The sequence below is a fragment of the Rattus norvegicus genome, chromosome 9, assembly GCF_036323735.1.
Source record: "Rattus norvegicus strain BN/NHsdMcwi chromosome 9, GRCr8, whole genome shotgun sequence".
Lineage (NCBI taxonomy): Eukaryota > Metazoa > Chordata > Mammalia > Rodentia > Muridae > Rattus > Rattus norvegicus.
Window position 1 is genome coordinate 113183954 of NC_086027.1, and position 19506 is coordinate 113203459.

The 19506-nt window shown below is 47.7% G+C and overlaps 1 pseudogene; it reads right to left on the reverse strand.

The window, feature by feature from the left end:
* Positions 1-17981: 17981 nt before the first annotated feature.
* The window catches only part of LOC102553550 (uncharacterized), a 36071-nt pseudogene continuing 34546 nt past the window's right edge, over positions 17982-19506 (reverse strand).

Below are 19506 nucleotides of genomic sequence, written 5' to 3' on the forward strand. Positions count from 1 at the left end.
GGTGGTAGCAGGTTGACTTCTAAAATTTTTTCTTTTTTTTTTTTTCGGAGCTAGGGACTGAACCCAGGGCCTTGCGGTTGCTAGGCAAGCGCTCTACCACTGAGCTAAATCCCCAACCCCGAGTTCTAAAATTTAAGGAGGCTGTATTAAGCGATTTTCGGGCATTATTGTGTATAGTGGACATCAGGTGAAGACCTACAGGTTGACTGATAATTAACGAGATCCAATTTGGCAGTCTCTCACAGGGCCTATACTATTACTTTCTCCGTTGCACTGTCCTCCCCCCGTCCCCCCTTTTTAAGGTTCAGAAAATTCTGTCTGATGTGTGGAAGTCTTCCACATTTGCGGTGGAAGTGTCATAAAAGTAGGAGTAAATAATAAATGCATGGTTCCTGTATTCAGGAACCTGTCCTGAAATCCAGGCTAGCTTGCAGTGCTCATGTTTCCTCTTCTGCTCTCAGCCCGGGTCCCTGGTTTTCCCAGACAGTGACATTCTTCACCTTAGTGTGCATAACTCTAGGACCTCTCCTTTTTAGTCCTGCTACTTCTCTGTTGTACCCAGGTGAGTTTGGCCATAGCCTGCTCTTAGAGCGTGGGTCCAATGCTTGCTTTTTGTTCTTTAAGTAACTATGGTACTCCTTAACACCCAGCCCCTTTCAATTGTAGATTAAGCTCCCTGGTGCTGCTGGGCAAGGGCTCCAGCAGTGAGCATTGCCCCCAGTCAGCAGTCCTTTAAGTTCTGTACCTTTAGCGTCCAGAAGCATGTCGAGTCCTGATATCAGTGATAGGTTAAGTGAAATTAAGGGGTGGTGCTGGGGGCTCTGTAGCGTGCTTAACACACTTTAGATGCTCACAGTCTGTGCTTACCTTTTAAAAACTACTTTTATTTTTACTATTTTATGTGTATGGGTATTTTGCCTCCCTGTATGTCTGGATCCTTTAGAACTGGAGTTAGAGACAGTTGTGAGCTGAGAAGTGGGTGCTAGGAATTGAACCTGGGTCCTCTGGAAGGGCAGCACGTTCCCTTAACTACTCAGCCATCTCTTCACCTCCTGTTGGTTACTTTTCTTTACCTTCTCTTTGTGTTTTAATGGTTTCTATGCACAGTGAGTACTATGTGAACTCCCCCAAGGAGGTACTGTGCACAGTCAGTACTAAGTGAACTCACCCAAGGAGGTACTGTGCACAGTGAGTACTATGTCAACTCACCCAAGGACATCGGGGCTGGAACTCACACAGGACAGGAGGCAGGAGCTGATGCAGAGGCCATGGCTTGCTTCCCCTGGCTTGCTCATAGAACCAAAGACCACCAGCCCAGGGATGGCACCACCCACAAGGGGTCCTCCCCCCTTGATCACTAATTGAGAAAGTGCCTTACAGCTGGGTCTCATGGAGGCATTTCCTCAAGGGAGACTCCTTTCTCTGTGATAACTCAGCTTGTGTCAAGTTGGCATAGAACCAGGCAGTGCACTGTCCCATTTTTGCATATATACAAAAATATTTGCTTTTACATATATGGGAATAAGCTTTGGGAGGCAGGTCAGAGTCCCAGAGCTCCTGAGATGAGCCACTGTCTCGTCCAGGATTGCAGGTGAGAAGTTGTTTTTCTTAGGGTCCTCCCAGGACAGGTGAGTTCAGAACCCTGCTCTGGAGACTTTCAGCCACCCCTAAATGCAACAAACTCAGAAGGTTAAGAAGAGAGAGGGTTAACTCTAAAGAGTCACATGAACCCAGATGGATCCTAGGGGCAGCAGCCTGGGGGACTCCACAGTTTCCTCTGTAGTCCGTCTTCTGGTCTTCATGGTATAGAGAACTGCAGATTGTATCCACAGCAGAAATCCAGCACTAACAGTTCTGGAGGTTCAGGTCTGGAGTCAACATTTTCATAGTTTTGGCTCTTCCTGAAGGCTATGTGAGTAGGCTGTCCGGCCCACTCCTGTTCTGGTAGCTGCCATCTTCCTGCGTTTCTTTATGGTACCTTTGTTTTCTGTATGACTGCATCTGAATGACCCTTTTTTATAACGCTGCCAGTCCTTGTAAGAATGAGGATGCACCTAAGGGCCTCATGGTCAGTCAGACACTGGGGTTAGGAGCACAGGATAGGGTTGCCTGTCAGCGTGAACGGTACTATGGAACAGTGTTACCTCAAGCAGGAAGAGTGTTTTGGACAGTAGACATCGCCCACAGTAGCAACTCGTGTGACTGACTATGCGTGTTTGGGTTTTGTTGCCCTAAAGCTTGGAGTCAGAGGTGGCCTTGGCAAGAATTTTGGATTCCATGCTTTATGTTAATGTATTTTTCCTGTCATTATTTAGATATTTTTGTAAGTTGAAAAAAACACTTAAATTCTTTTGGGACATGGAGCTATGCGGCCTAAGAGCAGCTAATTCCCCTTCTCGGAACCAAGCTTACTCCTCCCTTCCCTGTCTCTGGTGACCACTGATTCGTTTCCATTCTAGACGGTCTTGGAACATCATCGTGTTCAGAACCAGGGTTTCTTTGATGGCCTTATTACATGGGGCATCATCTGGGAAGCTTTGCTTCTGGCCTGGTGTGAGGTCGTTTTCCTCCTGCAGGGAAAGTCCTTAAGTCTGATTTGTGGGGCCCTCTCCTGGCTCCGGGACTTTGAACAGAAGAAATTGCAAGCAGAGGCTGGTCTCCTCGCTCCTGCATCTGGCCCCACAAGTAGTGGGAGGAACTCAGTCCTGTCTTCCTCATCCTGCCAAGAACCCTCTGACACCCTGAGACCTGCTGGAGATCCTGACTGGGTCACTGAATTTGTGCAGAAGAAAGAAGAAAGGGACCTGGTGGAGAGGCTGAGGGTGAGATCCGAGGGACTGAGAAGGGGAGTGATCAGGAAACAGGCTTCAATGATTATTTTCAATTTATTACAAGACTTAGGATTTTTTTTCGTTTGGTGTTGCCTCTCAGTCCTTGGCTGACCTTGAGGTCATTGCTGTCTCCTTATGATGCAAGCCTTTTCCATTTTTCACTCGCCCGGGAAAGGACAGAGTTGAAGAATGGCGGTTACTGTATGCCTTGGAGGAAGAGAGGATGTGGCCCCACTGACCTGAGCAGTGGGGCCAGATTGGCAGAGAGAATGGAGGTGGTAGCACCCTGTGAGGGGCTCCCTCAGTAGATTTGTTACTGAGAAAGGCCTGGGGTGGCACTTCTGCAGGAGTCTTTCTGCTGTCCCTGTCCTCTAGGAGGAGCAGCTGAGGAGGAGGAAGCGAGAGGAGCGGCTGCAGGAGGTCTGCCAGGATGGAAGACGCAGGTTTGCTGCCAAGCGCTCGGTGAGCACGTGGAGGGCTGTGGGGTGTGGGCAGCTGCACACTGCCTGGGCCTGACGTGAGACACCCGATTGGCAGACCCCACTCTTGCTCCCATTGGCCACCATCTCCTCAAACAGTGGTTGGGGCTTTCAAGTGGTGGAGGATCTGAGTCAGGCAGTGGGGTTCATCCTCTGAGGAGAATGTGGTGCTCTGTTTTTGGTGGCAGCAGTGCTGGGCCCAGGTCTGTCACAGAGTGAGCTGGAGCTCCAGTGCGAGACTTCTCTTTGTGTCTTTGTTCCCACCCAGAGACAGGAGGAAGAGGAGACCGAGACTCTCCTGCGCCTCAGCAGGGAGATGCTTGCTGCAGACACAGCACCAGAGCAGCTGGGGCAGCTGGAGTGTGGGGAGGAGCATCTGGTTCTGGCAGAATATGAGAGTGATGAGGAGAGAAGAGGCAGCAGGTGAGACCTCGGGTGTCAGTCTGCAGCGTCAGCCGCAGCACCCAGGAGACCGCCTGATAGCCGACTGCTTGTTTGTTCACCTTGGGCTTGTATTTCAGCGGTCATAAGTGCTGGTGACAACCACGGTTGACTCTTTTCTCTGTGACAGTCCTGTGTATGTGTTGAGTTAGTTTTCCCCACTGTCGTTCAGTGGTGGAATCCTGGAGGCCATGGCTCGGTCAGGTGCTATATCTTGGCCATTGCTGTGGGCTCATGAATGGAGGAGAGCTGGGCCTGGATGTAGTCCACCTGGTTCTGGATTCTGTGTTCTCCACCAGTAGCGTAAGCATAACCGTCAGAGAGTTCCAGACTCACAGTTGACATCGTTTAGCGTTTCTGGTCCAGATGAGCAGAAAGCTCTTATTTTATGAGCTTCACTTGTGAATGACCCAGGAAACTCCAATAGGAGGGACTTATTCATGGCTGTACCACACAGCTCCTCTCGAGGCGCTCTTTTCTCATTCCCACTTTACTTCTAGTAGGGAATGTCTGGTGGCCCAGGTGCTGCAATCTGGAGTTTCATGTGCACAGTGACCATAGATGTCAGTGTCAGGGTGAGTGAGACACAGGACTTTCATGGCCTTTAGGGGAGGAGAATAGACTTCTTCCCAGCTGGAGTCCTGTTCAGGATATATCTGTGGGCACCCTGTTTAGCCAGTTGAGGTCAGCTGGGTATAGCCCTGTCTATGACCAGCGTACATTTCTAGGCTGGGAGAGGGGCGGGAAATAAGTGTACAGTTCCAGTTTGAAACCAGTGTGTTTGCTTAGAGGAAAATGGAGTAGGATAGTAGTAGTATGTAAACTCACACCGAGGTGAGGTCTGCTGAGGCATGAGGGCTGTGATTAGGGTCCCATAAACTCACTGGGCTGGAAGTGGAGAGAGTGTGTGCTTGAGGGAAGGCCCAAGTATCAGAGCAAAGAGAGGAAGAGACAGAAGACCTAAGGTTGGAGCAGGTACAGGTCTCTGAGGGCTGTGTAAATACTGAATGGATGTCAAAGTACAGCAGCATGCTGGGGGAGGGATTAATTCAGCCTGAGAGTGCTATGTTCCATATCCAGTACCAGAATGTCCTTCAAGCATTAAGGTTTGTGGGTATTTGCATCTCTCCCTGGCCTCGGGGATCTTCAGCAAATATTGGCCCCCCAAGAGCAATGGCCCACAAGGGCAGTGGGAGCAGAGATGCCAGGTAGGGATGGTTCGGAAACCCCTTGAGTACATAGGGGGAAGAAGACACCTCGGAAGAGCTGGAGAGAGGCAGGTCAACTTTACCTGTGGGTGATTCAAGCCTCCTATACTTTGGGGGTTGGGCGTTAGGTGGTAGAAGCATGGAGGATGGGCAAAGATCATTGGCTGAAGGCTTAGGGTACCAGAATGCCTCATTAGCATGGGGAAGCATTTCAGGAATCTCAGGTGCTTGCTGAGTGGGCTGTTAACAGTAAAAAGGAAGGCATACCTGTACTCTTGACAAAGGTTACAAGACATTCTGCACATGGAGTTTTTTAATTCCCCAGACAAGGTCAGAGAAGGGGAAGGGATCCTTCATATAGTGTAAGGGTCTGTGATTCACGGAAGAGTGGCATCCTGGACTCAAATAGTATATAAAAGCAGAGTGTTTTATTCAATAGCAGTCCAGCATGTTGGCATCTTCCATTACCAAGATGGAGACCGCCAAAGTGAACCCTCACCGCCATTTGTCTAGAGACATCCTAGAACCACTATTGGGGGTGGAGGGAGGGACTGGAAACTGCTGCTGGGGGAGCCTGAAAACTGCTGCTGACCCATTGCCCTTGCTTGGCTCTGGCAGGTGGTGGGTCAGCTTCTGGTGGTGTTGGCAGTTTCTGATTGGCTGCCCAAGGCCTGGGATTTTTCCAGTAACTGGCTTGCTTGGACTTGCCCAGTTCTTGGAAACAGATCTAGGCCTAGTCTGGTGAACTGCCACTTTGAAGCCTGTCATGGAGTCTTGGAAGTTTTGTTATTAACCAGGCTCTGATAGGGCCCTGAGGTAATGCAGAAGTAAGAGCAACCTGGTACTGGGCTTGTACACATGGCCTGAGGCATAGTAGTTGGGTGTCACCTTAACAAATCAGCAGCTCTCCCGACCACATCCCAGGAGGACTAATGAGGAGCAGCAGTGTCTCTTCCAGGATAGCCTAAGGAGGAGGCCGACCACATAGGGGCAAGAGGTAAGAGAGAAAGAGTCTGCCAAGGGACAGCAGTGGCTTAGTTGGCGGTCCTGGGGAAGGGGTGTTCGAGAGCGGCAGAAAGAACAACTCAAAGTCAAATTGTGGGGTAGAAGCTGGCAGCCTTATGTTCTGTTGGAGACAGCTCTCTGAAGATCACCACATAGCTCAGTCAGATAGCTCAGCTCTGTCAGACCAAAGCCCAGTCTTTTATTTACATATCAAATCACTCATCCACTCCAGGTTCCCCTCTGACTATTTCTTGAATCAGCCTTTTATGACCTTACCCTTTGGATCCTTAGAGAAGGACTAAGTACATTTTTTTTAAACTTGGCAAATGAATTGCTTGCCTTTGTAAGCACTGGCAGTAAGCTGCCTGGGTAGTTCTTGTTCTGAGATCCTTCCTTCATTGCTTCCTTAACATCTGAAAAGTTGCCTCTGTTCCTTTAGGACCAGCCACACTGGGCCTAGGACATACAGTTTCCCCTCTCCAGGGGGAAAGTGGGGAGGGCAAGGAGGAGCAAGCATGTGTCGAGTCCTTATTCTTGGACTCTCATGGAGTGTTGTCTTCTTGCTTGTGTTCCACATACATGGAGTGCAGTGAGCTGTGTGTGCCATGACACCTTTCCATGTTCAAAGTCCTTGAGTTATCTGAGATGGATCTTTTCTGTGCAGTGTGGATGTCCTTGTGCTCTGCTCTCCTGTCTTACTGTGCACCTCAGGCTCCACCTCTCCTTCCAGGGCCTGTGTACAGAATAACCTTCCTCCCATGCTCTCCAGAGAGGTGAGGTTGTTGCCATATCAGGAATCAGCACTGTGGGGAAACCCACTTTCCCAGGGTCTCCTAGGTCTCCTAGCCTATTACTTGAGTCTGAGTTTAAACTGTGGGAGTCTTGGGTCCTAGGTACTGCTGAAAGAGCGTACCCCAAAACGGGGAGCCGCATCTCTCGCTCCGATCGCGGGGTGGGGTGCCCACAGGAATCACGAGTAGCCATTCTTGATGTAACAGCAAGAGGTAGCTTTTATTAACGAGATCCCTATTAACAGGATCCCGGATCGATACGTATCCCACACAGGAGACAGAGGAATTGACCCCAAGCTTCCAAACTCGGGGGTTTATATAGGGGCATTCGAGTGGTGACACGTGATTGGTCAATTCAAATGGTGCACAGTTACTTTCGGCGCGAAATTACATCAACAAGGTGTACATGCTCTCTAGCAGCTCGACAGGCAGGTAGGGTGGGTCATCTCACTCGGGGGTGAAGGAAGGGGAGGGGGTGGCTACAGATGGTCAATGTCCTTGGGGCTGATAGCTGGTTTGGCAAATCCTATCTCTGGCTCTCCCTCAGGCACATCCGGACTCTGACAATGAGTAACCTTTTTAAAACTCTAGTTCTACATTCCCTTCTTCTTTTTTTTAGTAGTTCTAATCTTAGAACTACATGGAGAACTCAGCTTCATCTAGCATAAGAGCTTGGTATTGTTGTCTTAACATGAGGATTCTAATCTGGACACTATCCAAGCCTATCCACCGAGGTCATGACTAGCTTTTAAAACTTCTAAACTTATACAGACTGTGATCCCTGAGGCACAGTCCCAAGAAGTATTAGGAGTACTAAGGTATGTAATGTTACATCATTTGTAATAGAAATCAAGCCTATCCTCACACCTATCTTGATAGAACCCAGGACAAACATGACTGAATTTCCCTCTAGGTCCCAGCTCTCAGCCCCAACAGCTAGTACACGGCTGGTGAGGGCTGAGAGTTGATGGCTGTCAGGGTGGTCAGCAGCACCAGGTATAGTCCTTTCTAGCGAGGCTCAAGTGTCTGGGCTCAGTGTAGCTGCAGTCTCCGACCTGGAACTGATGGGATCTCTCAGGGGTCTCCGGGGCATAGGCTGCTGTCAGCTGTGAGCAGATTTCTTTCTGTATCACCTGTAGGTCTTTTAGCCTGGCACACAAATCATTATTACTATGGCACTATGACATGTTGGTTCAGTAACATCATCTAATACAGTCAGGGGAGCTGAGGCCCCGTATAAGATCTCAAAGGGGGTAAGGCTGAATCTGGAAGGGGTATTTCTTGCTCTGAAGAGAGCAAGAGGGAAGGAGTATCACCCAGTCTGTGCCAGTCTCCATGGTCAATTTAATTTGCTCAGGGTCTCTTTTTTTTTTTTTTTTGTAAATTTAGAGAATACTTTATTAGTTTTTGTAATCAAACCCATGTAGATAAGACCTTACATATTTAATACAGTGTGTTACCCCTGTACAAATGGAAAAAACTTAAGTTCAACATTTCTAGACCAATATGGCTGTTAATTTCTGTACAGTGCCAACTCAACACAGTAAACGGGGATACTTTTTTCCAAAGTTGACAGCACAGCTAAAGTTTCAAAAAATTCAAATTATATGTCTGTATATATATATATTTATATTTATATAAAAAGACCAATAATAGCAGTGTGTTATGCATCAACAGCAGTAACAGCTTTTCCAGGTTCTGCAGTCATCTGAACAAAACTGTAGAGACATCCAGCACACTCCATTAAAAAAAAAAGTAAAAAAAACAAAACCCGAGAAAACAGCACAGTTCTGTTACTCTTGTGGTACCTGGCACCACTTTTTTTTAAATTAGCTTCTCAATCATCATCTGGAAAGAAAACATTCTGAGCAACATCATTAAAAACAGCTCTGATAAAGCACGGTCACTACTACGTATCATAAAGCAGGTACAAGCTATTTTACATCCACAGAGGTATGATACAGTACTGTCCTACATCTATAATACTAGAGGATACAATTTAAAAGGCATTATTTGAGACTTGATTCTACTTTTCCAGCAGAGGGCCCAAAGGATGGTGTGACACAGCTTTGTAAAGAAACATACTCTAGACAGGATTTCCTTTCACTAGTGGCACAGTTCTAAGGATTCATTCTCTCCATGAATGTCAGCTAAAACCGTTATTAAAAAAATGAAATATCCCTAGAACAAAACCGTATAACCACCGGATTCACATGAAGATGACCTAGTGGAGACAAGCTGGACCTCACCTTACCAACAAGCTATCAAATCTGTTATGTTTAAACAGTGAGACCTCCAAGGAAGGAGATGCCAAATAGTGCTTCAAAGCTTCGGACCACAATCAAACACAGCATCCTTTTCAACAGAAGCAGAAGCTCATCTGAATATGCTCAAGGATGCTGACATCAACATTTAATCATCTCCTCACTCATCCAGGAAGAAGGGGAGATCAGTTACTACTGTACTTTATTGTGTTCAACCAAATCACCATGTTACAAAAATAGCAAGCTGCCATAATAAAAAATAAGGCTCCTCTATCCAGCACCAGATAGCATCATTTTACTGTCAAGCCTAGAAATTGCACACTTGTATATAAACGAACCGAAGATGAGGATTGAGAGTTCATCTTGGTGGATTTTTCCTTTGATGAATATGAAGTGTCCTTCCTTATCTTTTTTGATGACTTTTAATTGAAAATTGATTTTATTTGATATTAGAATGGCTACTCCAGCTTGCTTCTTCTGACCATTTGCTTGGAAAGTTGTTTTCCAGCCTTTCACTCTGAGGTAGTGTCTGTCTTTGTCTCTGAGGTGTGTTTCCTGTAGGCAGCAGAATGTAGGGTCCTCATTGCGTATCCAGTTTGTTAATCTATGTCTTTTTAATTGGGGAGTTGAGGCCATTGATGTTGAGAGATATTAAGGAATAGTGATTATTGCTTCCTGTTATATTCATATTTGGATGTGAGGTTATGTTTGTGTGCTTTTCTTCTCTTTGTTTTGTTGCCAAGATGATTAGTTTCTTGCTTCTTCTAGGGTATAGCTTGCCTCCTTATGTTGGGCTCTACCCTTTATTATCCTTTGTAGTGCTGGATTTGTAGAAAGATATTGTGTAAATTTGGTTTTGTCATGGAATATCTTGGTTTCTCCATCTATGTTAATTGAGAGTTTTGCAGGATACAGTAACCTGGGCTGGCATTTGTGTTCTCTTAGGGTCTGTATGACATCTGTCCAGGATCTTCTGGCCTTCATAGTTTCTGGCGAAAAGTCTGGTGTGATTCTGATAGGTCTGCCTTTATATGTTACTTGACCTTTTTCCCTTACTGCTTTTAATATTCTTTCTTTATTTTGTGCGTTTGGTGTTTTGACTATTATGTGACGGGAGGTGTTTCTTTTCTGGTCCAATCTATTTGGAGTTCTGTAGGCTTCTTGTATGCCTATGGGTATCTCTTTTTTTAGGTTAGGGAAGTTTTCTTCTATGATTTTGTTGAAGATATTTACTGGTCCTTTGAGCTGGGAGTCTTCACTCTCTTCTATACCTATTATCCTTAGGTTTGATCTTCTCATTGAGTCCTGGATTTCCTGTATGTTTTGGACCAGTAGCTTTTTCTGCTTTACATTATCTTTGACAGTTGAGTCAGTGATTTCTATGGAATCTTCTGCTCCCGAGATTCTCTCTTCCATCTCTTGTATTCTGTTGGTGAAGCTTGTATCTACAGCTCCTTGTCTTTTCTTTTGATTTTCTATGTCCAGGGTTGTTTCCATGTGTTCTTTCTTGATTGCATCTATTTCCATTTTTAATTCCTTCAACTGTTTGATTGTGTTTTCCTGGAATTCTTTCAGGGATTTTTGCGATTCCTCTCTGTAGGCTTCTACTTGTTCTCTAAGGGAGTTCTTTATGTCTTTCTTGAAGTCCTCCAGCATCATGATCAAATATGATTTTGAAACTAGATCTTGCTTTTCTGGTGTGTTTGGATATTCCGTGTTTGCTTTGGTGGGAGAATTGGGCTCCGATGATGCCATGTAGTCTTGGTTTCTGTTGCTTGGGTTCCTGCGCTTGCCTCGCCATCAGATTATCTCTAGTGTTACTTTGTTCTGCTATTTCTGACCGTGGCTAGACTGTCCTATAAGCCTGTGTGTCAGGAGTGCTGTAGACCTGTTTTCCTGTTTTCTTTCAGCCAGTTATGGGGACAGAGTGTTCTGCTTTCAGGCGTGTAGTTTTTCCTCTCTACAGGTCTTCAGCTGTTCCTGTGGGCCTGTGTCTTGAGTTCACCAGGCAGGTTTCTTGCAGGGGAAAAGTTGGTCCTACCTGTGGTTCCAAGGCTCAAGTTTGCTCGTGGGGTACTGCCTAAGTCCTCTCCGCTGTGGCAGCAACCGGGAAGATCTGCGCCGCTCTTTCTGGGAGCCTCCGTGCACCAGGGTTCCAGATGGCGTTTGGTGTTTTCCTCTGGCGTCTGGATGTGCACAGAGTGCAGTCTCTTCTGGTTTCCCAGGCGTGTCCGCCTCTCTGAAGGTTTAGCTCTCCCTCCCACGGGATTTGGGTGTAGAGAACTGTTTATCCGGTCTGTTTCCTTCAGGTTCCGGCGGTGTCTCAGGCGCAGGGGTCCTGCCGCTCCTGGGCCCTCCCCTACGGGAACCCAGAGGCCTTATACAGTTGCCTCTTGGGCCAGGGATGTGGGCAGGGGTGGGCAGTGTTGGTGGTCTCCTCCACTCTGCAGCCTCAGGAGTGCCCACCTGACCAGGCAGTGAGGTCTCTCTCCCACGGGGTTTGGGAGCAGAGAGCTGCTGCGGGCCAGGCCAGGGTCTCTTTTAAAATTTTATTTATTTACTCTACCTGTCCTGAACTTTGAGGTCTGTAGATACAATGTAATTTCCAATCGACCCCTACATACTTGGCCACACCCTGGCTTACCTTGGCAACGAAAGTAGGGCCGTTGTCTGACCAGATTACCTTGGGCACTCTAGACTGGGGAAGATTTCTTCCAGTATCTTCTTGATGACTATCGAGGCCGTTTCTTGCAGTTGTTGGCTTCACCAGGGCATCCAAGAGATGGTAAAGGCATCTGAAGTGCTAATGCGCTGGGGGGGTAGAAGTTCAGCCATCCCAGATGACATCGTGTTGTCCACCATGGCAGCACCCACTTATCTCTGACCTTCATTCATGAAGAGAACTGTTCCCGTCTGTGGACAAGGTCCTCGGCTTTCAGCAGGGGTCAATCAGCCAGTCGCAGAGGTCTTTCCTCCACCCATGGGCTTCTGTCAGTGCTTGACACTTATGCTGTGGTGGCTCCAGGTCCGGATTGGGCAGCAAGGTGACCAGATTGTCCCCAACCGGTGGAGAATCTAGTCCATGGCAGCTGACCAGTGGTCCCATCTTTTGGGACACTCTATTCAAAGGCAAGACAACAGCCACTCTATCACAGTTTAAGTCCTGGATTGGGTGATAATTGTTAGTGCCCGGCTGACAGGAACGGTGTGTTCCAGGCAGAAAAGCACTAAGCCATTCATCTCCCAGCATCAGGTACTGGTGCACTGAGACAGGTCTTAAGCTCCACATACACAGTCTGTAAATATGCATACACATGGCCTCACCCAGCCATTTTAGCCCACGCAAGCCATTTTGGAGAGCAATTTTCTCATGAGCAAGGGATAGGGGCAGTCAGGGATGACTATGAACTAGTGGGTTACCCGGCCCACGCCAAGGTCCACTGTTCTTCGGGCAGTCCATAAGTATTGTTCATTGCCAGTAGCCCCTTGTACTCAAGGTCTTTGGATATTGGCCCACTGGGGGGCATAGGAGCACAGAGCATTGGGTCCCTGTATCCACACTTCCCTTCTATCTCTGTATATAGCCAGCACTCTAGGACCAAGAAGCTCTCCAGTGGCCCCTCTTGTTCTTTCTTGGGCAGTCCCTGACCCAGTGTCCTTTTTCTTTGCATTAGGCACACTGATCTTTAGCCAGGAATTCTCTTCTGGTGCCAGGTACTATCTTCCTAGGTTCCCTAACTACTGTGGCCAGTATATGTTCCTTTCTCGTCTTTTATCTCTCTTTAGCTCTCTAACTTCCTCTTCTTTTTGTCTCTTTTCTTCCCTAGCTTCCTGCTCTTTTTACCTCTTTCTTTCTTTCTTTCTTTTCAGTCTCTCTGCATCTTCTTCTACAGCTATTAGGTGCTGTCCACTTTTCTGCACAGACCCTGAACCACACATCAACTTATTTTCTCTGCAACTTACAATAACTCTCTCAGTGACTTAGCTTAATCCTTCAAATTTCTGTAACTTTTTCTTCATATCCTTTCCTTATCTTAGCCAGATTGGTGGGGCATTTTCCAGCCCCTCAGAGACCCACCCTTGGAGCCTGGCGGCAGACCTGGCACTCCCTACCTTTAGGCGTATGGAATCCAACAGGCAGAAGTGAGGGCTTTCCATCCATGTCTGGAACATTCTTTCTGGCCTCCAGTAGGATTCCGTCTTTCCGCAGTGGTAAAGAAGACCTATAACAGTTACTAACAAGCATCTCAAATGGGATGGTGAGAAAACAAGAAAATCTTGAGAATAGAAGTCTACTGAAGAGGGCAAACAGCATTTAGTCACACAGCTAAGCCAGGAGGTTTTCTTGGACAAAAAGGCCATTGTATAAATAAGCACAAGCTTAGATTTTCCCTCAAGGAGTATCTCTCTTCAGTGTCAGCTCCGTGGCTTTGCCTCTCAAGAGAACCAGCCTCCAAATGACACCAGGCTTTTAGTAACAACTAATAACAAAAGGATGGAGAGATGGTTAGAACCTGGGTGCTAGATGCCAGGTGGCTGACAAAAGAATAGTAACCAGTTCACCTGGGGCTATCAGGACCTCAGTAGTAGCCCTTTACCAAACTGTCTCACTGGGTTTAAAAGCCCATGGAAAAGAAAACATTAATCCTGACCTTGGCCACCGCCAAAGCCTGAATTCTAAATTTTGACTGGCAAAACAAAACAAAGTTCTTTACAGCTTGTTGTAGATTCTTTGAAACTATTTTAGGGGCTCTTTTTGTCCCCCAACCTGGGGCATTTTGACCACAGGGGCAGGAACTGGCTGCTGTGGGGATAGGATCAAAGGCTCTCTCCATATTAATGATGATCATCGAGAAAAGTAATTTAGTGCTGGAGACTGACTCCTCCCTTGGAATAAAGCCAGCAGACAAGGCAGGCTTCCTTAAAGAACTTCTCTTAATGAGCGCTCTCCTTCCGTGAGCAAATGTCAGAAATTCCTTTCTTGTTCTTGTTTTCCTTATAGTCCTCTCCCACCTCGCTCTCAGCCTTTTCAGATAGTTCCTCTGGTAGCATTTCTAACACAGCCTGTCCCTTTTTTTTATAGCCTGTTGACAGCATTTCTGATCTTTTAGGCAGCTACACACTAAGTGTCAAACCGGCTGAAAAAGACACTGGACAATACCACAGGAAAAAATCCAGACAAACAAGACCAAGACAAAGCATCCTATAACCAATTTCCACAGATGCCTGGTACCTTCAGTACCTGGCCCAAACTGCAGCTTAACCTTAGCTGCTTCTGGGATACCAAACACAGAAACAGAATACAGACAACAGACACTAGCACATCTAAGCACACTTGTCCGTGCCTATTCTTAAATAGGCAGCTGAACGCGACCTCCGAAGTCAAGTCACAGTCAGATCTCTTTGACTGCCAGTTGCTGGGTCCTCCCGACAAAAGCTGGCTCTCGGAACGTCTCTCACGCGTCCCAGAGCCTGCGCGATTGGGGCGTCCCCCTGTGCGCTTTCTAGAAAGGAAAAAAAAGAAAGAAAAAGACTATTCAGAGTAGGAATCCTTCATCTATTCACAGGCGCCTTTTCGGGGTGGGGAACCTTTTTCCACCTGTGCACAGGGCAGGAATCCTTCTTCTGCCCAGACAGTGCACTCTCAAGCTAGCTTTCTACGGAGTGGGAATCCTTCTTCCACCCGTGCACAGGGCAGGAATCCTTCATCTGCCCAGACAGTGCACTAAGACCTTAAACCGGTACCAAAAAACACAGACTACAAGACTTAATTCACACACACTCACACACACAGCGGCCGCTTTCCAGCACTCACACTAACGTACCTCCAAGTGGCATTTGGGGTTCTGGGGGGGTCACGCTCCGATCCCGAATGAGCCCCCAAATGAAAGAGCATACCCCAAAACGGGGAGCTGCGTCTCTCTCTCCGATCGCGGGGTGGGGTGCCCCCAGGAATCACGAGTAGCCATTCTTGATGTAACAGCAAGAGGTAGCTTTTATTAACGAGATCCCTATTAGCGGGATCCCGGGTCGATACGTATCCCACACAGGAAACAGAGGAATCGACCCCGAGCTTCCAAACTCGGGGGTTTATATAGGGGCATTCGCGCGGTTACACATGATTGGTCAATTCAAATGGTGCACAGTTACTTTCGGCGCGAAATTACATCAGCAAGGTGTACGTGCTCTCTAGCAGCTCAGCAGGCATGTAGGGTGGGTCATCTCACTCAGGGGGGTGAAGGAAGGGGAGAGGGTGGCTACAGATGGTCAATGTCCTTGGGGCTGATAGCTGGTTTGGCAAGTCCTATCTCTGGCTCTCCCTCAGGCACATCCGGACTCTGACAATGAGTAACTTTTTTAAAACTCTAGTTCTACAGTGCTGGGCCCCAGTTAGGTGTAACCTGACCTGAGCAGAGTCTTTGTCATCTCAGGAGTGTGCATTTGTGACTGCCCTGCTTCCTCCTGCAGGATCTCAGGCCAATGCAGCCAATTAGACTCCCCTCTTTGAATCCCTTTCCTTTCCTCTGGTCAGATTTATTACTGCAGTCGGACACACTCACAGCTGGCCCAGTTTGTGCGTGAGGTGCAGAAGAGCCCTTTTGGCAAGGAGACGCGGCTAGTCTCCCTTGGGTCTAGGCAGGTAAGCAAAAGGAGGTGTTCTTGTCCAGACAGATGCCTCCTCCTGTGTCTTTTCTCTTGGCCTAGGCATAGACAGAGGTTGGTGAGGGCAAGGTGGGCCTGGGGGCAGCGCTCCTTGGTTGGCCAAATTATAAGGTGCAGGAGACACAGACTAGGCAGTGAGTCCTTCCTTTGTCCTTCAGCCAGCGCCATTTCTGTTCTTTATCTTTAAAGACATCTGTCAGTGTTCAGTATCCAAGATGTTCAGCTGAGCTCAGAAATGCCTTGAGTGGGAGAAATCCTCTACCCCAGGAACCAGTCCACCATTGCCTATCCAAGACCAGATGGTCAGTCCTGCTAACCTACTACAAGTAACGTTATATACACTGAGCAGGCTAGAGTTAGGAAGATAATATGGATGCACATAAACATGTATGGATACATATATCAATGAAAGAGAAGCTGTGAATTGGAAAGATAGCAAGGAGCGTTTGAAGGGTAGGAGAAAAAAATGCAGTTTCAATCTCAAAGACAAACAGAGAGAGAGAGACAGAGAGAGACAGACAGACACAGACAGACAGACAGACAGAGAGAAATGCTATACTACTGTGGCTTCCATTTCTCTCATCAAGGCCCAGAGATCACAACAAAGGACAGTAATTTTTTTTTCACTAAAGGGCAGAGGTTTTCTTAAGAAACAAAACAAAACAAAACAAAAATCCCACTGCAAACTCACCCTTTGGTTGGGAAGAAAGAGAATGTGAGCACATGAGACCCTTTCATGTAGGTTGGTGTGGTGGTGCACACCTTTAATCCCTGCACATGGGATATGGAGGAAGAGGAAGTTTTTTGAATTTGAGACTCGACTGCTCTACACAGTGAGACGCTCTCTCAGAACAAACGACCACAATGCACACTAAGACCCCAAAACGAACTAAGGAACAAAACCCTAAAATACTGGTACAGAAACGGACTGTGAGGAAGCTTCCTTCAAACAGTATGAGCTTGGGCTGGAGCCATGGCCCAGGGGCAAAGAACACTGCTGCTGTGCTCTTCCCAGGGACCCAGGTTGAGTGTCTAGCATCTCCATGGCAGCTCGCCGCCGTCTGTCACCCTAGCTCCGGGGCATCGTACGCTTCCTTCTGGCTCCCCGTGCACGTCCCAGGCATGCACATGGTGCACAGTTAGACAAGCAGACAGAATGCCCACACACATAAAACCTAATCACCCCCGACTGATACAGAACACAGTGGGTTCTCATGCACGCAGAGAACAGGTTCAGTCTTAGAGTTGGTGGAGAGCTTTGTGTGGTGTAGCTTAGGCACAAACAAAAACTTCAGGAGGGCAGAAGAGCAGTTTAGTGGTCCGATTCTGTGTTAATGGTCCATTCTGTAAGCAAGGGTCAAGATGAGGCAATCTTTAGAGTTGACTGAGGGTAAGCTTGGTAACAGAGGTTTCCCAATGTGAACGAAAGCCACTGCTTTCCCTCTTCTCCTGCCTTGTAGAGCCTTTGTGTGAATGAAGATGTGAAAAGCCTGGGTTCTGTGCACCTCATGAATGACCGCTGCGTGGACATGCAAAGACGCAAACACGGTAGGTACAGGACCTGTGTTGTGAGACGTGCCGGACAGCGTGTGAGTGGCAGAAGTGTGGTGGGGTCTACAACAGGGCCATGGCGTGAGGACTGTGTTAACCAGAAGGAATGGCTAAGCGGGCCCTGGTTTCTGCCTCAGGCCCCTCCTTGGGCACAGGTGTTGGTGCTTCCTGGGTCAGGGTCAGGGACCTGGCATAGACGCGTTTGTGCCATCTCTTTTTGGAGAGCATAGAGGACAATTCCCATAGTATCCCGACGAGGCCACAGTAAGCAGGAATTTCCTACCCCGTGAACGTGTGTGGTTCCGTATCATCGTTCCGACTCCTGACCCCAGACGTAGCTGAGCCCCTTCCTGTCCTTGCTCCCCTCCATCTGCACCACCACAGAGAAGATGAGAATTGGGGAAGACAAGCCAAAGAGAAGGAGACAGAAGATGCAGGCCTCCTGCCCCTTCTACAACCATGAGCAGATGGAGCTTCTCCGGGATGAGATTCTGCTGGAGGTGAAGGACATGGAGCAGCTCGTGGCCCTCGGGAAGGAGGCCCAGGCCTGCCCCTATTATGGAAGCCGCTTTGCCATCCCTGCAGCCCAGGTGAGCGAGCTGGGGAATGGGAAGTAGTCCGTGTGCTGACACAAGGCTTTCCTCATCTCTCTTCTGTAGAGGACGATGTCCCTACCTGGGTTAGCATGACAAGTGCGTCACATCTCACCGGGAGCTCTCAGGCTCAGGAACCACACTGGAGCAGGTCATGCTCTGAGCTTTAAGTTTATTCTCACCTCTGAGTCAGGATTAAGGTTGTTGGCTTGGTCCCACTCACAGGTAAATAAGAGCATCTGGTGTGAGGGCTCTGGATCTGCTGATGAGGGAAGCCATGTCCTAAAATATTACAGACTTACTGTTACAGTCAAAGATAAAGTTCTGGCAAAATAAAGGTAGGCAGAAAGATCTGGGGCAAATGAAGTAGTATGATAAGATTAAATGAGACTTAACCTTAGAGAACTAAGTAAGCTGAGAGCTTGAGGATCCCCAAGTCAACAATCAAGGCAAGTCTGCAGGAGAGATATGATCCGGACTGGCATCCAAGGAAGGAGAACAGCACATGTCTGTGCCAAGGCCAAGGCTCCCACTTCCCAGACAAGTCAGGTACTTCTGTGTGTACTGGCACTGACAAAGACCCTTCAGATTCTTCACCTGCAAAAACTTCCAAGAATAGACAATAGAGTACAATCTCAGGGTATTTCCCCAACTTTCAGTAATGCCTCAATAGAGTATCCTTTGACCTCTATACGGTACCCAGAAAATAATCATGCTACCTCTTCCCCCCCCCCACACACAATGATACAGACAGACAGAGAGAAAGAGACAGGCAGACAGAGACTGAGAGGCAGGGAGAAAGAGCAAAGGGAAAGAGAAACAGATGCAGAGACAGAGACAAAGCAGGAGTATCAGAGAGACAGAGAGACAGAGACAGTGGATAAGGAAGTAAGTGACTAAATATGTCAATAATATCAAGTGCTTTGCAAGGTTATGGGCTCTCAGAGCCATACCGTCTGTGAAAACTACGGTAATGTCTGGAAGCCTCATACATACCTTGTAGCACTGAATTGGGCCTACTCAAAGAAGCACACGGTAACAGAAGGAAATGGCATGAGAGGCCGACCACTTGTTATCCTTTCTTGGAGGGAGGGGTTCCACACCTGGAAATGGACCTGGCAGAGGAAACAGAAAAAAGGATCAAATGAAGGCAGAGAAGTCTGCTGAGGAATCTTCATCTATGTCTGGAAGGCATTACTCGAGGACACGGTAGAGACATAGCAGTTATGAGCTGATGGCTGAGTAAAAACAGTGTCAGGTATAATGTGGGGAGAAACTGAGCTGGCAGAGAGAACACACTACAAGGTGTCAGCCTTGAGCCCAGGCAAAGTGAGAAGCTGAAGCCTCTAGTCCTGAGTCTGAGAGTTTTCAATGTTGGGAGCTGTGGTGGCCACTGGAGCAATTCATGGTCTTTAATCAGACTCTCAAGCAGTGCAGGAGAGGTGACCTGGAGGGAGAGTCTTCACAGAGGAGTCCTCTAGATGAAGTTCCTCTGTGAGCATGTCTGTAGAGGACCCCTTTGATTACCTTAACTGACAATGGAAGGCACAACAGCTTTGGCAGGCTTGTGTCCCAGACTGCATGACAGCAGAGAGCTCTAGATGAGCACAAGCAAGCAAGCCTCATGCAGGCCTTTCTTTCCCTCTGCTCTAGACTGTGGCTATGACATGGGTAGTCCCT